Source organism: Lissotriton helveticus, chromosome 3_1 (genome assembly GCF_964261635.1).
Source record: "Lissotriton helveticus chromosome 3_1, aLisHel1.1, whole genome shotgun sequence".
Lineage (NCBI taxonomy): Eukaryota > Metazoa > Chordata > Amphibia > Caudata > Salamandridae > Lissotriton > Lissotriton helveticus.
The window spans coordinates 288344886-288358220 of record NC_136061.1 but is presented as its reverse complement, the minus strand read 5'-3'; the positions used below and the strand labels follow the sequence as shown (position 1 = coordinate 288358220).

Genomic DNA, 13335 nt, shown 5'->3' with positions numbered 1-13335 from the left:
TTTGGCTTTGTGTCATTATCCTTCTTAAATGGTGGCTTCTGATTCGTAAATAGGCTTTTAGTCCCGCCTTGTCTGCATTTGTTACCACCCATAACGACTGGACCTGTTACTTGGTTTGTTACACGGTCGGCTTTATCTAGTGGGCGAGCACTATTTTGTTTATAGTCTCTGATGGAGACAATGGCAGCTGCTTTTTTTTGTATTTGCATGCTCAGCGCGGCACCCACTTTAGGGACACCATGGACAGTTTAAATGTGTTTTTAAAGCTTTGATGTTGAGCACGGCGCCCGTTTCAGGGACACCGAGCTCTGTTTATTCATTTTTTACTTTAATACTGAGCGCGGTGCCGCTTCAGGGTCACGGCACTTGGTTTCATTATTTTTTTTTAAGTTTAGTAATGAGAGCGGCGCCCGCTTCAGGTGCACTACGCTCTTTTTTCATTTTATTATTTTAAATTTAATAATGAGCGTGGTGCCCGCTTCACGGACACCGTGCTCTGCAGTGCAATGGGTGTTGCTTTTGCAAAGGTTTGAGCTGTTGGTATTGTTATATGCCAATGCCTTTTAATTTTTTATGAAAGGCATTGCCATTTACAGTGCCAATGGCTCGAAGACTCGTGTTTGCGAGACCTATTGCATTGTAAATGCTTGTTATGATAAAAGATTCCTTTGCTACAGAAGGATAATTATGGAACATAGGTGGTTGGAGTTTTTCAACAGATTGGACTTTACCAAGTTGATAGGTCATCATACTTACTCCCTCAAATATTTTTGGAACAGGATATACTAATTTATAAACACGATTTCACATTTTCCAGCTGTTAGCAAAAATAAAATGTGTGTGTGTGTATATATGTGCTGCGGTGAGTGATGAGGGCGTTGCGTTGTGTTACTTTATGAGCGGTGACCTTGAACCACGGTGCAAGCAGCGGCGTCTATTACGGAATGGAGTGGCGTAGTCGTTGATATCAAGGCGTCGTTGTGAAGCGAAGCGGTGCGGAGTGCGTTGCCCACAGGTCGCGGTGCGAGCAGCGGCTCGGTGACAGTGTCAACAGGCGTCGTCGGTGAGACCAGGGTCGCGGTGCCCTCTGCGGCGCTAAGGCGTCGTGGTGAAGCAAAGCATGCTGCTTGCGGTGCCCACAGGTCGCGGTGGCAGCATCAGCAGGCGTCGTCAGTGAGAACAGGGTTTTGTTGCGGAGGAGCCCTCTGTGTTGCCTTCAGGACACGGAGTCAGCAGCGGCGTCGGAGACATCATCGAGTTGCTTTTCCTCTGTTGCAGCACAAAACACACAGTCCCCAGTGCTGAGGGCAGAAGAGCCTGAAGTCTTTGTTGTTCCTAAGACTTCTTGAACAGGGGGCAAACTCTACCTCACGCCCTTGGAGAAACTCACAAAGTAGATTGCAGAAAGTTCAGTCCAGTCCTTTCACTGCCCAAGACAGAAGCAGCCACTGCAGGACAACACAGCAAAGGGGTAGTCCCCCTTCACAGCTTCTCCAGCTCTTCTTCTTGGCAGTCTTCTTGATCCTAAAGAGTTCTAAAGTTCAGGGGTCTGGGCCCCATTATTTGTATCCAGAAATCCTTTGATCCTCTAGGCAGAGGGTGTCTGTGCCCAGCCAGAACCAGTACTGCCTTCTCTGGTGTGAATTCTCGGCAGGGGGTGGAGACGGCATTGTCAGAGGCAGACCAGGCCCTTTAAGGTGCAAGGAAATCTTCTCCCTCTTCCCCCATTGCAGCCCAGGTCTATTCAGCCCTTTCCTGGCCTACCTAGACTATCAGGATCCACCCTTGCTTCCTAGCCATCTGTCGTCCAAAACCCAGACAGGCAATCCACATTCCAGCAGAGGCAAATGGGATGACTGATCAAGAAGTTACCTATTTCCTAAAAGTGGTATTTTCAAACACAAAATGTAAAAATCACCTTTATTAAAGATGGATCGTTAGATTCTGAGTTCAGGCATACTAAATTTTATTTTCCCACCTAGTTCCCAGGGCCAGTTTTGTTTATAACATTTTATAAACAAATTTCCCATTTGTCCTATGGGGAACAGGTAGCCTTACAATAGTGAACAAGCATTGGCATAGCCAATAGGTCTCGCTTTTGGGACCTTATAAGTATTTAGTTATGCAGCACAATATCCTTGGTGCAACAACATCAACTGTTGCATGGCTAAATACTTACAAGGTCCCAGAGGCGAGACCTATTGGCTATGCCAATGCTTGTTTGTGCTAGTAAGTGCAATACTAAGCATCAGAAAGTTGAGGAATTGTCCCCAAGTGCTGTACAGCATAATGCTATGCAGGGCTACGTTGGATTTGTTCCTAATAATGCTGGCTTTATGTAAAATGTATGGCTCTCACAATGTTATGTTGTTTTTAGTTGCTTTATTAGAAGAACAATTACTTCAAAACAATAAAAAAATGCAGTAGAAAACCAAGTTATGGCAGACCACCATGCCTAGCTCTAGGTGCATGGTGGTAGGATTCCCAGACACTGGCTGTTTCCGACAGCATGACCCTCTTTAATAAACAGCTGCACCGCATGATGATTTTAATTAAATCTTTGAAAGGCCACGGAAAAGTCCTGCAGTCCCAACAGCTGTTTCAGGTCATCCTGAGGGATTCATATACTTACCAACCACACTGGATAGTACAATGTAGAGCCCAATGAATTGATCACAAAGCATCAGATGGCTGGCACATGTGGTTGGGTCACCACCTTCCAGGAGCAGATACTTGAACTTCTAAAGATTTGATGAAAATCAGTAAACATATTGGCTGTGTATCTGGAAAGAAGAGTAGCCGCCCATCAGCATTACCTGGATGAATGAACTACTCCTATCCTACCACAAGCTTGTATAACCTTAAAGAATATCACAACCACTCACAATGCTGTCGGCAGCAGAGGCTGACAAAAGTCCAATATGAAACTGAGCTACGGCCAGGGCTTTAAGTGTGCCGGATCTCACCTGTGCTGAGCACTGGCAGTTTTTTTAAGGGGCCTTCGAAACGGGTCTCTATCTGGCTCTGTTTTGTGCCTTGGCTTAGGCGGTACTGCAGTGACAGCAGGCACATAGATGTGGGCGTGCTCACACTGCTCACTACTGGAGAAGTTACGACATGTCATGCCAGGTGAGCGTTATAGGGGAAGGGAAATCCTTTATAGAGAGTAATGTTCTCTCTGGATTTCCCTTCTCTTTTTTAAACTCAGGAGCAGTAGCATTGTCGTGGTGTCACCAGGGCTTTAAGTGAAAGCCTTTTCAATATTATGTAATAGCCATAGTTGCTGTTTATTTATCTTATGCAACTAATAACCATTGACAAAGTCAATAGTCCTGACTTCTTGTAGGTATGATGTTACTTGTTGTATCATATATCTGGATGCAGGGACAGTATCAGCAAAATACAAGTCAGGCGGCACTCTATGCTAAGCACAGGGATTTTAAGATTACGTGTTTTAATCCACTCCCTAAAATACATTGGCCACGCCCCTTTGAGAGACCTCCCAGTTTTTTCATCCCACTTAAAGCCCTGGCTACGGCTACAGAGCAGTCTGCAGACCCCTTGCTTCTCTAAATCCGCTGCACATGGCTGATCTTTCAGGAACTACCCAAAGTCAACTGCAACATCTGTGCCATTGACTTCTGTAAGTAAGTGCAACCAAGCATGGCTGTTCGTGTGCAATCAAGCTTGACTGTTCATGTTATATAGACATAGGAGAAAAGAAAAAAACGTGTGATAACTACCCTTACTGGCTGTAGAAATTGATGTACTCCCAAAGCTTTAAAGAGCTGCCATTTCCATACGTGTTGTGAGTTCTCAAAAGCCACATATTTTAGATACACTCAACAGAGGCATGGAAAGAAGGTAATATACATTTGCAGACACTGCCATTCATGCCATTTTACCCCACGGAAATGACTTATAAGGGCAGGAACAGCCAAATTAACAACATGGCAAACTGAAATGAACTGCACAATGCAAAGCTTTGACACTTGAGAAACAAAATCGATAAATACACAATATTAAATTTCCCGCAAGTACAGCGTTGCGTACAACAACAACAACAGTGGTGGTTAATTCAATGCTTAGCTGTAAATTCCCAAACCTGCAAATAAACCTTTGTAATAAAAAACACATAAAGAAAAGGGGACTAGTGTGTGTCGCTACCAGATGGCTAAAATGCACTCCTCAGCCAGGAGTAATAATCTTTGATTGTTGTGCAGCAAAGCCCTGGCACGCGGCCTATACTTTACTGATGGAGTGGGATCCTGACAAAGCAGCCGGCTGACTGGCATAATTAGTTGGTGATTATGAGTGCTTTCTGATTCAATTACCAGCATCATTAATCTACGCCGGGGAGTATTTTGCAGCAGAGGTTCAGGACTGAGCCTACTGACGTCAATGTGAGACTCCTAAGAGCAAATGGCAGCGCCGGGGACCTCCCCCCCCCCCCCCCAAAGTATTATTTGAAGAACTGTGCGGGTGCAGTAACAATGGAGGTTAGATTGGTGTCAGGTGGGGAAGCAACAGCGTGAATGAGGAAGAAAGAGGCGCAAAATAGCAGATTTTGGAATGTTGAATGGCCTGGCAGCTAATGGAAGCAGCAGGGCTCTTCAAGAAAATTAAAATAAAGAACAAGCCCGGGAATGGTGTGTGCACGCGTGCGCTCTAAAACGAATTAAACAAGCTGCGATACACGCTCTGTGGTGGGGGAGGGGCATTGAAGCAAGGCGTGCACGCTTGGCTGAGCGAGAGGAGAGCCAGATGGCGCCTCTGCTCGAAACCGCACACTGTATGCCACACAAAGCTGTGGTCGGACTTTGAAAACGCCACTCCTAAATGTCTCGCCAGAGGAGCATGCGCAGGCTCAGGCGAGACCTCAGAACGAAATGGGCTGTAATTCACTATCAGGACATGCCACACACACCAGGGCATGTCCTACCATTTCACATACACTGCGTCCTGCCCGCAGGGGTACCTTGGGCATTCCTTAGGGGTGCCTGACATTTAAGAAAAGGGAAGGTTAAGGACTGGCAAGTGTGTGCACTGGCCAAGTCGACATGGCAGTTACAAACTGCATGCAGACTCTGAAATGGCAGATCTGAGTTACCTTTTTAGGGCTACTCACGTAGGTTGCGCAATCAGTGCTGAAGACCCACTAGAAGCATTTGATTTACTGGCCCTGGCACACTCTGCGCACTTTACTAGGGACTAACAAGTAAATCAAATATCCAATCATGGAAACACCAATTCATAATACAATTTACACGGAGATCATATGCACTTTAGCACTGATTAGCAGTGGTAACGTGCCCAGAGTCCTAAAACCAACACAAACAGGTCATTAAAAAATAGGAGGAAGAGCAAAAAGTTTGGGGATAAACCTACAAAAAGGGCCATTTCCAACAGTCGCCATGGAATGGTCTGTTGTGACACTGCCAGAGTGAGTGACTGGATCGAACTTTACAGTCCGATATTGTGCTCGGGAAACCAGTGTATATCTCACCAAAGTGTCACTGACACCTGTATCCATCGTGGCTTCTATTCTAGTCCCATTCACTAAGTGGTACTGCAAGTACTTTTTCAAGTTAGCTAAAGTGGCCAACTCTCCCTCCCCTTCAGAAACTAGAACAGCTTCAGTGTGGACCCTGATTTGCTCTGGACACACTGTTGATCCCATCTGGAGATTCGTCACACCAGTACAAACTGGAGGTAGACTAGGGGCGTTTTTGTTGGGACAGGGAGAATCTCCAGACCCCTTCCAAAAATTACCTCTACCCCGTGCCTTGAGCCCTGAAACCCTACAGCCCTTCCAAAAACTACCCTGATCCCCCACACCCTGCCCTGAACCCTAAAACCGACCCCCATCCCTAAAAACTACCTCCACCAAACCTGGCCCCAGCTCCACTTACCTGTCCGCGTCCTGAGCTTCCTGTTCCGACGCTGCTTCTTCTTCCCGCCAATCTGAACACTAGATCGCAATCTACCTTAACCACTGCAATTCAGGCAGATGCGTGGTTCAGGCAAGCGTGTTTACGTTTGCTGGGAAACGGGACGCGTGGCTCTGCCCGGATTTGAAAGGCCGTTTCCCCTATTGGCTTTGGCAATTATTTGGGCAAGAAAGCTGAAAACGAAGGGCGGGTGGGGGTTGAGGTGTCAAGCTGAAAAAGGAGGGTGAGCGGGACAGGGGTGGGACAACAGTGTACAGGAGGGGCTGGGGCAGCAAGCTGGCAACAGATGTGGGGAAGCAAGGTGATAACGAAGGATGGGCACGAGGGGATGGGGAAGCAAGGTGACAACTGAGGGTGGGAGGAGCTGGGGGAGCTATGTGACAAAGTTAAGTGACCCTGAGAAACTGGGGAACAAGGCTGACAACAGAGAGCAAGTGTACGCAACAAGCTAACAGCAGAGGGCAGGAAAGGCTGGCAAAGAAGGCTGACAGCGGAGTGAATGGGGCTGCAAGCTGACAGCAGAGAGCTGGCTAGAAGGGATGGGGCAACAAGTTGATAGCGGAGAGATGCTGGGGCAGGAAGCTGCCAGCGGAGGGTGGGAGGGAAAGAGATAGCAAGCTGACAATGGAGGGTGTACAGGAGAGGACGAGAAAGCAAACTGACAATGGAGGGCCGGCAGGAGGGGTTGGAGAGCAAGCTGTCAACAAGACAGGTGGGAGGGGATGGGGAGAAAGCTGACCACAGAGGGTGGGAGGGCTTTGAGGCACCAAGCTCACAGCGAAGGGTGGGCAGGAGAGATGGGAAGCGCAGAGACAACAGAAAGGTGGAACGGATAGGAAAACTTATGGATAACAAAGGGTGGTTAGGAGATTATGGGGCAAACGGAGGAGGCAGTGGTGGGTAAGAAAGAACGGCAGGGGAAGGTGGGTGAGAAGGAAGCAAGATTGGCAAATGTGTGAGAGTGAGAAAGGAACATAGGAGTATAAATACTTGGGAGAGTCAGTTGGAAAACACACACACACTCCTAGAATGCTTAAACAAAAAGAAAACGTAATGCCTGAAAAACGAGCAGTTGAAGGACACAAGTAATACATACATACTCCAGTGGGAGGGACAAACCGAGAAAGAGGCTGGAAAGCCCTACGGACGCTGGCTAATGAGAACAAGCAAATGAGAGTGACCATGAAAAGAGTACATTGCCTAATTCTCATTATCTCCCTCACCAGTGGTCACCTCACTCAGAATCATTTGGAATCCCTTACATATGCACAATAGCCAAACGGCAAATATCAAGCTTAAGGTGCTGAAGTAAATGAAATCATTCCAGCCACCCGATCTCATAAAATATGCAGCTCATGTCTGTGAGAAAGTGCCATCTTTCTTGCATGGTATGCCCCCACTTTTTGCTGAATTGCTGATGTACTTTGACTGAGTGTGCCCAGGGCTCCTGCCAATCAGGTGCCCAGGGCCTGTGTTCCTTCCCTAAAACTTTGTTGAAAGCAAAACCCAATTGGCATCTCTGGCCACAGTCTGTCCCTGGTAAATGGTACCCTAGGTACCCAGGGCATTGTGACCAGGGAAGACCCCTAAGGGCTGCAGCACTGATTGTGCCACCCTTAGGGCCCTGTACCCTGACACACACACACTGCCTTTTTAGGCTGAGTGTCTTGGTGCAGAACTAAACAGTCAACATGGCACACATCCCTGTGTGCCATGCCCACAGACACACTGCCGTGGCATACATCAGTCACCCCTCTAGCTGGGTGCACTATGCCAGTGGTGTGGGCACAGGTGCATGAGCCCTGTGCCCCTACAGTACCCAGGGCCATTCCTGGGCACTGCAAGTGCAGTGATGCCATTAAGAGTATATGGTGCTGGGAGGTTGTCATTACGAGCACCATAATGGCTACACTGAAGACTGAGAAGTTTGATATCACGCTTCTCAGCACATTAAATCTGCATTGATGCCAGTTTGGGATTTATTGCCAAATGCATGACAGGGGGCATCTTATAGATGCCCCCTGAAACCTAACCAACTCCCAGTGTCCTGACTGCGTGGCTAACAAGGCTGCCACCACCAGACATGTTTCTGGACCCCTGGGTCGAGAGCCTGCCGCTCTCGGGCGCCTGACACAATGTACATCCTGGGACGAGGTGCCAAGCCTCCTCCCCCAGGATGGGCAGGGGAAGCTTCAAAGGCATGCATGCCTTTGTGATCTTCTCTAGGCCACTTGCTGTACTCAACAACTGGGCCCCACCGGTTCTGACCCCCACTTTGGCAGGAAGACAGGCGGGAAACCCTAAGTGAGGAAACAGGGTGTGCCAGTCTCTGCCAACCCCACCCCTCAGTTGGGCGAGGTGAGGCGAGGTGAAGCACAACTCCGGCCTACCGCTATCTTGAGAATGGGGAGCCCCAACCAATCAGAGCTAGGCCCATGCCCACTGGAGAGTAGCAGGATAGGGGGTGTACACACCCCAGGACAGGGACCCATTGGTCCCTACCCTTGTCCTGTAACACTCCTAAATTTAGCATTTAGGGGCACCCTGAACCTTCCTTCCTCAGATCCCGATTTGAAAACAAGAAAGAAGAACAAGAAGAAAGAAGACCTGCAGTGCAGCTGCTAACAAGAGGACAACACCAACTGACTTGGCCCCAGCCCTACTGGCCTGTTGATCCTTGAACCTGCTCCTGCTAAAACCCTGGTGTCTCATGCGGACAGCAACCTAGAAAATCCCGGAGGACCTGCCTGCCTTGCTCATCTAAAGACGGGGACTCACAGGAGCAGCGGTTCTGCTCAAACAGCAACAACACCTGGCGCCAGCCAGGAACCACGAATTCAGCACACTCTGCACCCGCCGAGCCCGGCAAGTGCCTGAGTGGACAAAGACCCACGAGGACATCCCCCTGGCGACTGTAACCCGGAATCCGTTGTCCAAGGACCCTCCTCGACGATCCTGACTACGCCTGCAGCCTCACAACAATGGACCCCTCCAACCGCAACCAGCTGAGGGTAAGATTCCTGGACGTCCACAGCCCCCTGTGCCCAACTCCTGGGTGTCTACCTATCATCCAAGATCCCAACTTACCTCTCAAGGTGGTGGTCGCACCTGAAGAATCTGTCCCCGAGCCTGCAGCCTTTGTTCAACTTCCAAGTCTCCCATTGAATAACATTGGGCGCCCGAAGGCCCAAAAGCACCCTGCACCCAGCCGCCCGAGTGCTGCTGGAAGTGCAGCAACTACGCTACTCTACTTCCCCACTTGCCCTGTGTAAGTGACCAGGAGCTCAGCTCCCACAGCCGCGTGGTCTGCCTGCTAGCAGTCACCAACCAAAGGCCCTGATCCTCCATAGGATAACATGGGCCTACTCGCTCTGCACCCGGCTGCCCCTGTGCCGATGAGGGTGTACCCTGGGAGACCCCTGAGTCTACCCCCAGAACCTTAACTCTGCCAGCCGAGTACTTACCCAAAGACCGATAAGTTCAATTTCTCCATAGGGTAACATTGGCTGGGTTTCACTCAGAATTTCTTCTAAGTGTCGAGTTTTGCAACTTTAAAATATTCACTAAAAATCAGCCGAACAACTAATTCCGAATTACTCAGCTGTTATCAGGAGAGATCCCAGTGCTGTATCTTTCAGCCCAGAACTGAACCTGAAAAGTAATTATAACCGTAATTTACTGTTAACTCAATTTTCCTCCATAGGAATACATTGCCTGGTTTTTACCAGAAAATCTGCTGTCAATTTTCTAAACTTACAAAAATTCCTTAACAATCGCCTGTATAACACAATCGATTTCTTTCAACTGTTTACAGGAAATGCACAAGGGCTGAATCCAGGATCCAGCCCTGAGTTAGAAAAACATATGTAAAGTAATTTTACTGCATTTACTTAAAAACCCCCATTGAGCTCAAAGATATTTTGTTTAAACTTGTGTTGCATATTGCATTCAAAAGTCAACTGCTATTTGAAAGTATTCAATTGCAACATCTCATTCTGAGAAAGTATATATTATACCTACTGTGGTTCTAAAATAAAGTAACTATATATTTGTATATACAAAACAATTGGCCTAGAGTTCAGTTATTGTTTGTGTGAGACCATTTGCTGACTGAGTGTGCACAACAAATGCTTTACACTGTCCTCTGATACTGCCTTACTGCTCGACCAAACTACCACTTTAGAGAGTAAGGTTATATCTAACGTTAGCCTCTGCAATACCTCTGGGGACTGTGGACACTGTACCTTACTTTGGTCCTGTATTTACAAAGTCACTTTCTTCAGTGTCCTATGTTATCACGACTGGATTTAGTCAAAGCTGTCCTAACTACTTTTCAACAAACCACCCTCAACTCGTTCAAGGAAGTTCTCAACTCCACCGCAGGACTTCTTGATATCTGTATAAATTACGCCTACAACACTACTATTCTCCTTGACCTTCACTGACTTCCCATCGAGGCAAGAATAAAGGTCAGATTAGGGTGCCTAGCCTGCAAAGTATTTAATCTCCTTCCTTATTGAACCTCCTCAAACCAACAGGTGACCCAAGAGGCCTCAGAAGTAAAGACCACTTTCTCCTAAATCGTCCTAGATTCAGAACAGCACACGCTTAATGTTAACCTACCAGGTGGTCTCAGAACTAATCACACCTTGAGATTGGTTAGGCAACACCTAAAAAGCATCTGTTAAGACTCCATCTAATTCATAACTCTCCTCCTGACCATGTTATCTTTATTCACTCAGCAACTCATGGACACGATCACATCCAATGCCGGTCGGCAGACCAACCAAGTCTACCTGGGTGACTTTAATCTCCACTGGAACGAGCAGAAAGACGCAGTGGTGAATAGCCTCAAAACTTTCCTTAATGCGCTTGACCTCACCCAATTATGCGATAGACCAACACACGACAAAGGCTCGATACTCGATCTCATCATCGCCAAAGAGGACTTTATCCAACTGGAGGCGGTCCAACCCTGTGACTGGTCAGACCACCACATTATCACATTCTTTATCAACGAAAAAGTTAAACTTAACGCGGCTCAACCTACCAAATCCAAGACCTGGAAAAGGGACATGAAGAATCTTAACCCCAATTCCCTGCCTCCCCACATCGGCAGTCTCCTCCTTCCCCCTTCAGGTACCTCGGATGTTCAATCACTGACCGATCACTACCTTGACTCTATGAATTCAATAGTCAACGAAGCCGCCCCATTGCAACTGAAGAGAGTCTCCACCAAGATCTCTAACCCTTGGTATGACGGCATACTTAATGATGACAGGCGTGCTATGCGAATGGCAGAGCGCACCTGGAGATCTGACCCCTCATCACTGCATCTCAAAACGCTTAAGAACAAGAGAAATGCCTACTTTAGGAAAATAAAGCGCGCAAAGTCTGACTTCTTTAGCCGCCAGCTGGACCAAGCAAAAAACAGGCCAAAAAAACTGTTCGAACTAATCAAAACTCAAACCAAGACACAACCCTTACAATCAAACAGCACAACAGTCGATACCCCACACTGTGAAGCTTTCTTTAAGCTAAAGACGGACAACATAAGAAATGACCTCATCATGGATGTAAGCCGATTCCCCAGTCACACCAGAATGACTAACACTCAACCTAAAAATAATACATCATGGTTGTCCTTCGACACATACTCGGAAGAAGCAATACGCAAACTGCTCGGCACCCTGAAGCCCTCTCACCACCTCATAGACCCCCTACCTGCTAATGCTGTAAAAGACTTCATCCCCCTGCTCCTCCCACTTTGGACCAAAATCATCAACAGCTCCCTTCAACAAGGTCTCATCCCAGACGCCCTCAAGGTGGGGCAAGTCACGCCTATACTCAAGAAACCTACAGCTGACCCGTCTGACCTGAACAACTACCGCCCTATCACCAATATCCCCACCCTGGCCAAATTGCTGGAAAAATGTGTCCAACTAACAAAACACATTGACCAATTTAACCTCCTCAACCCTCATCAATCAGGCTTCCGAGCGAAACATAGCACGGAAACGGCTATGATGCACATAATTGATGACGCCCTCCAAATTCTAGATAGGAGTGAGTCTTGCCTCCTCATCCTTCTTGACCTCTCTTCGACATTTGACACAGTCAAACACAAGAACTTACTGGAGCTGCTAAGCACTAGAATGGGTCTATCAGGAACTGTTCTCAAATGGTTTACTTCCTTCCTTCATAACCGGTCTCAGAAGTTCAAGATCGACAATGTGCTATCTACACATGTGCCAGCAGATCTAGGTGTCCCACAAGGATCTTCCCTCTCCCCCACACTGTTCAACCTCGTCATGGAACCGCTCGCCACCTTGCTCCAAGCATCCAATGTTCAATTCCATATGTATGCTGATGACACACAACTTTACCTAAAGCTACGATCCCCGGAAGATATCAAACTTCTGAATTCCACACTTAGTAGCACTCAATCTTGGTTGGCCGTTAATCACCTCAAACTAAATGCTCTGAAAACTGAGTTCCTACTCATCTCACCTCCGGCGAAAATTACCACCACCCAAACCTGGCTCAATAACCTAACAGCACTCAATGTCCAACCTACCATCGTGGATTCTGCGAAATCCCTAGGCATCACACTCGACGCCAAGCTCAACATGCAACAGCACGTTAGCAAAGCGACAAAAGGAGCTAATTTCCAAATGAACACACTGAGGAAACTTAAACCCTTCCTCCCAGCCAAGGACTTCCAAACTGCTGTACAAGCGTTAGTCATCCCTCGCATAGACTATGGAATTGTGGCCCTCAGCGGACTCCCGCTATCCACAACAGCACCCCTAAGAACCTCCCTGAACGCTGCCGCGAGACTCATTACTGGCTCAAGAAAACATTCGCATATATCCCCAGAGTTAAAATCTCTAAACTGGTTGCCTTTTGAAGCCAGAATACAGCTAAAAATTGCCGTTATGACACACTCGGCCGTGCATCACAAGGCACCCAACTACCTCGCTCAAAAGTTGTCTATATCAGGAGGTTCGAGATCCAATAGAAGTACAAAAAATCTACTCCTGAAACCTCGTAGATTCCGGAAGGAAAAAACATACAAACGCTCCTTCTCAGGAATGGCTCCCAGGATCTGGAATGCACTCCCTCCTGAAACCAGGCTTATCTCCTCCACTGCATTCTTCAAGAAAGAGGTGAAAACCATCCTTATGGCCAAGTTCACCTGAACTTTATAGGTGTTGGATAAGAGACTCTGCATCGTTTGGTACTTTGACCTCCTGACAGATTCTTGGCACTATATTTTTATTTGATTGTGACACTATTATGCTACTCTCCTACTACCGACCACTATATAATACACTTTAGTTTGCTGAATCACCCGCCTGATGCCCCCACCCCTTGCTCTCTC

The 13335-nt window shown here is 47.5% G+C and overlaps 1 protein-coding gene across 3 annotated transcripts in view; it reads left to right on the top strand.

The window, feature by feature from the left end:
• The window catches only part of INTS2 (integrator complex subunit 2), a 280966-nt gene that overhangs the window by 198082 nt on the left and 69549 nt on the right, over nucleotides 1-13335 (top strand). The window lies entirely within an intron of this gene.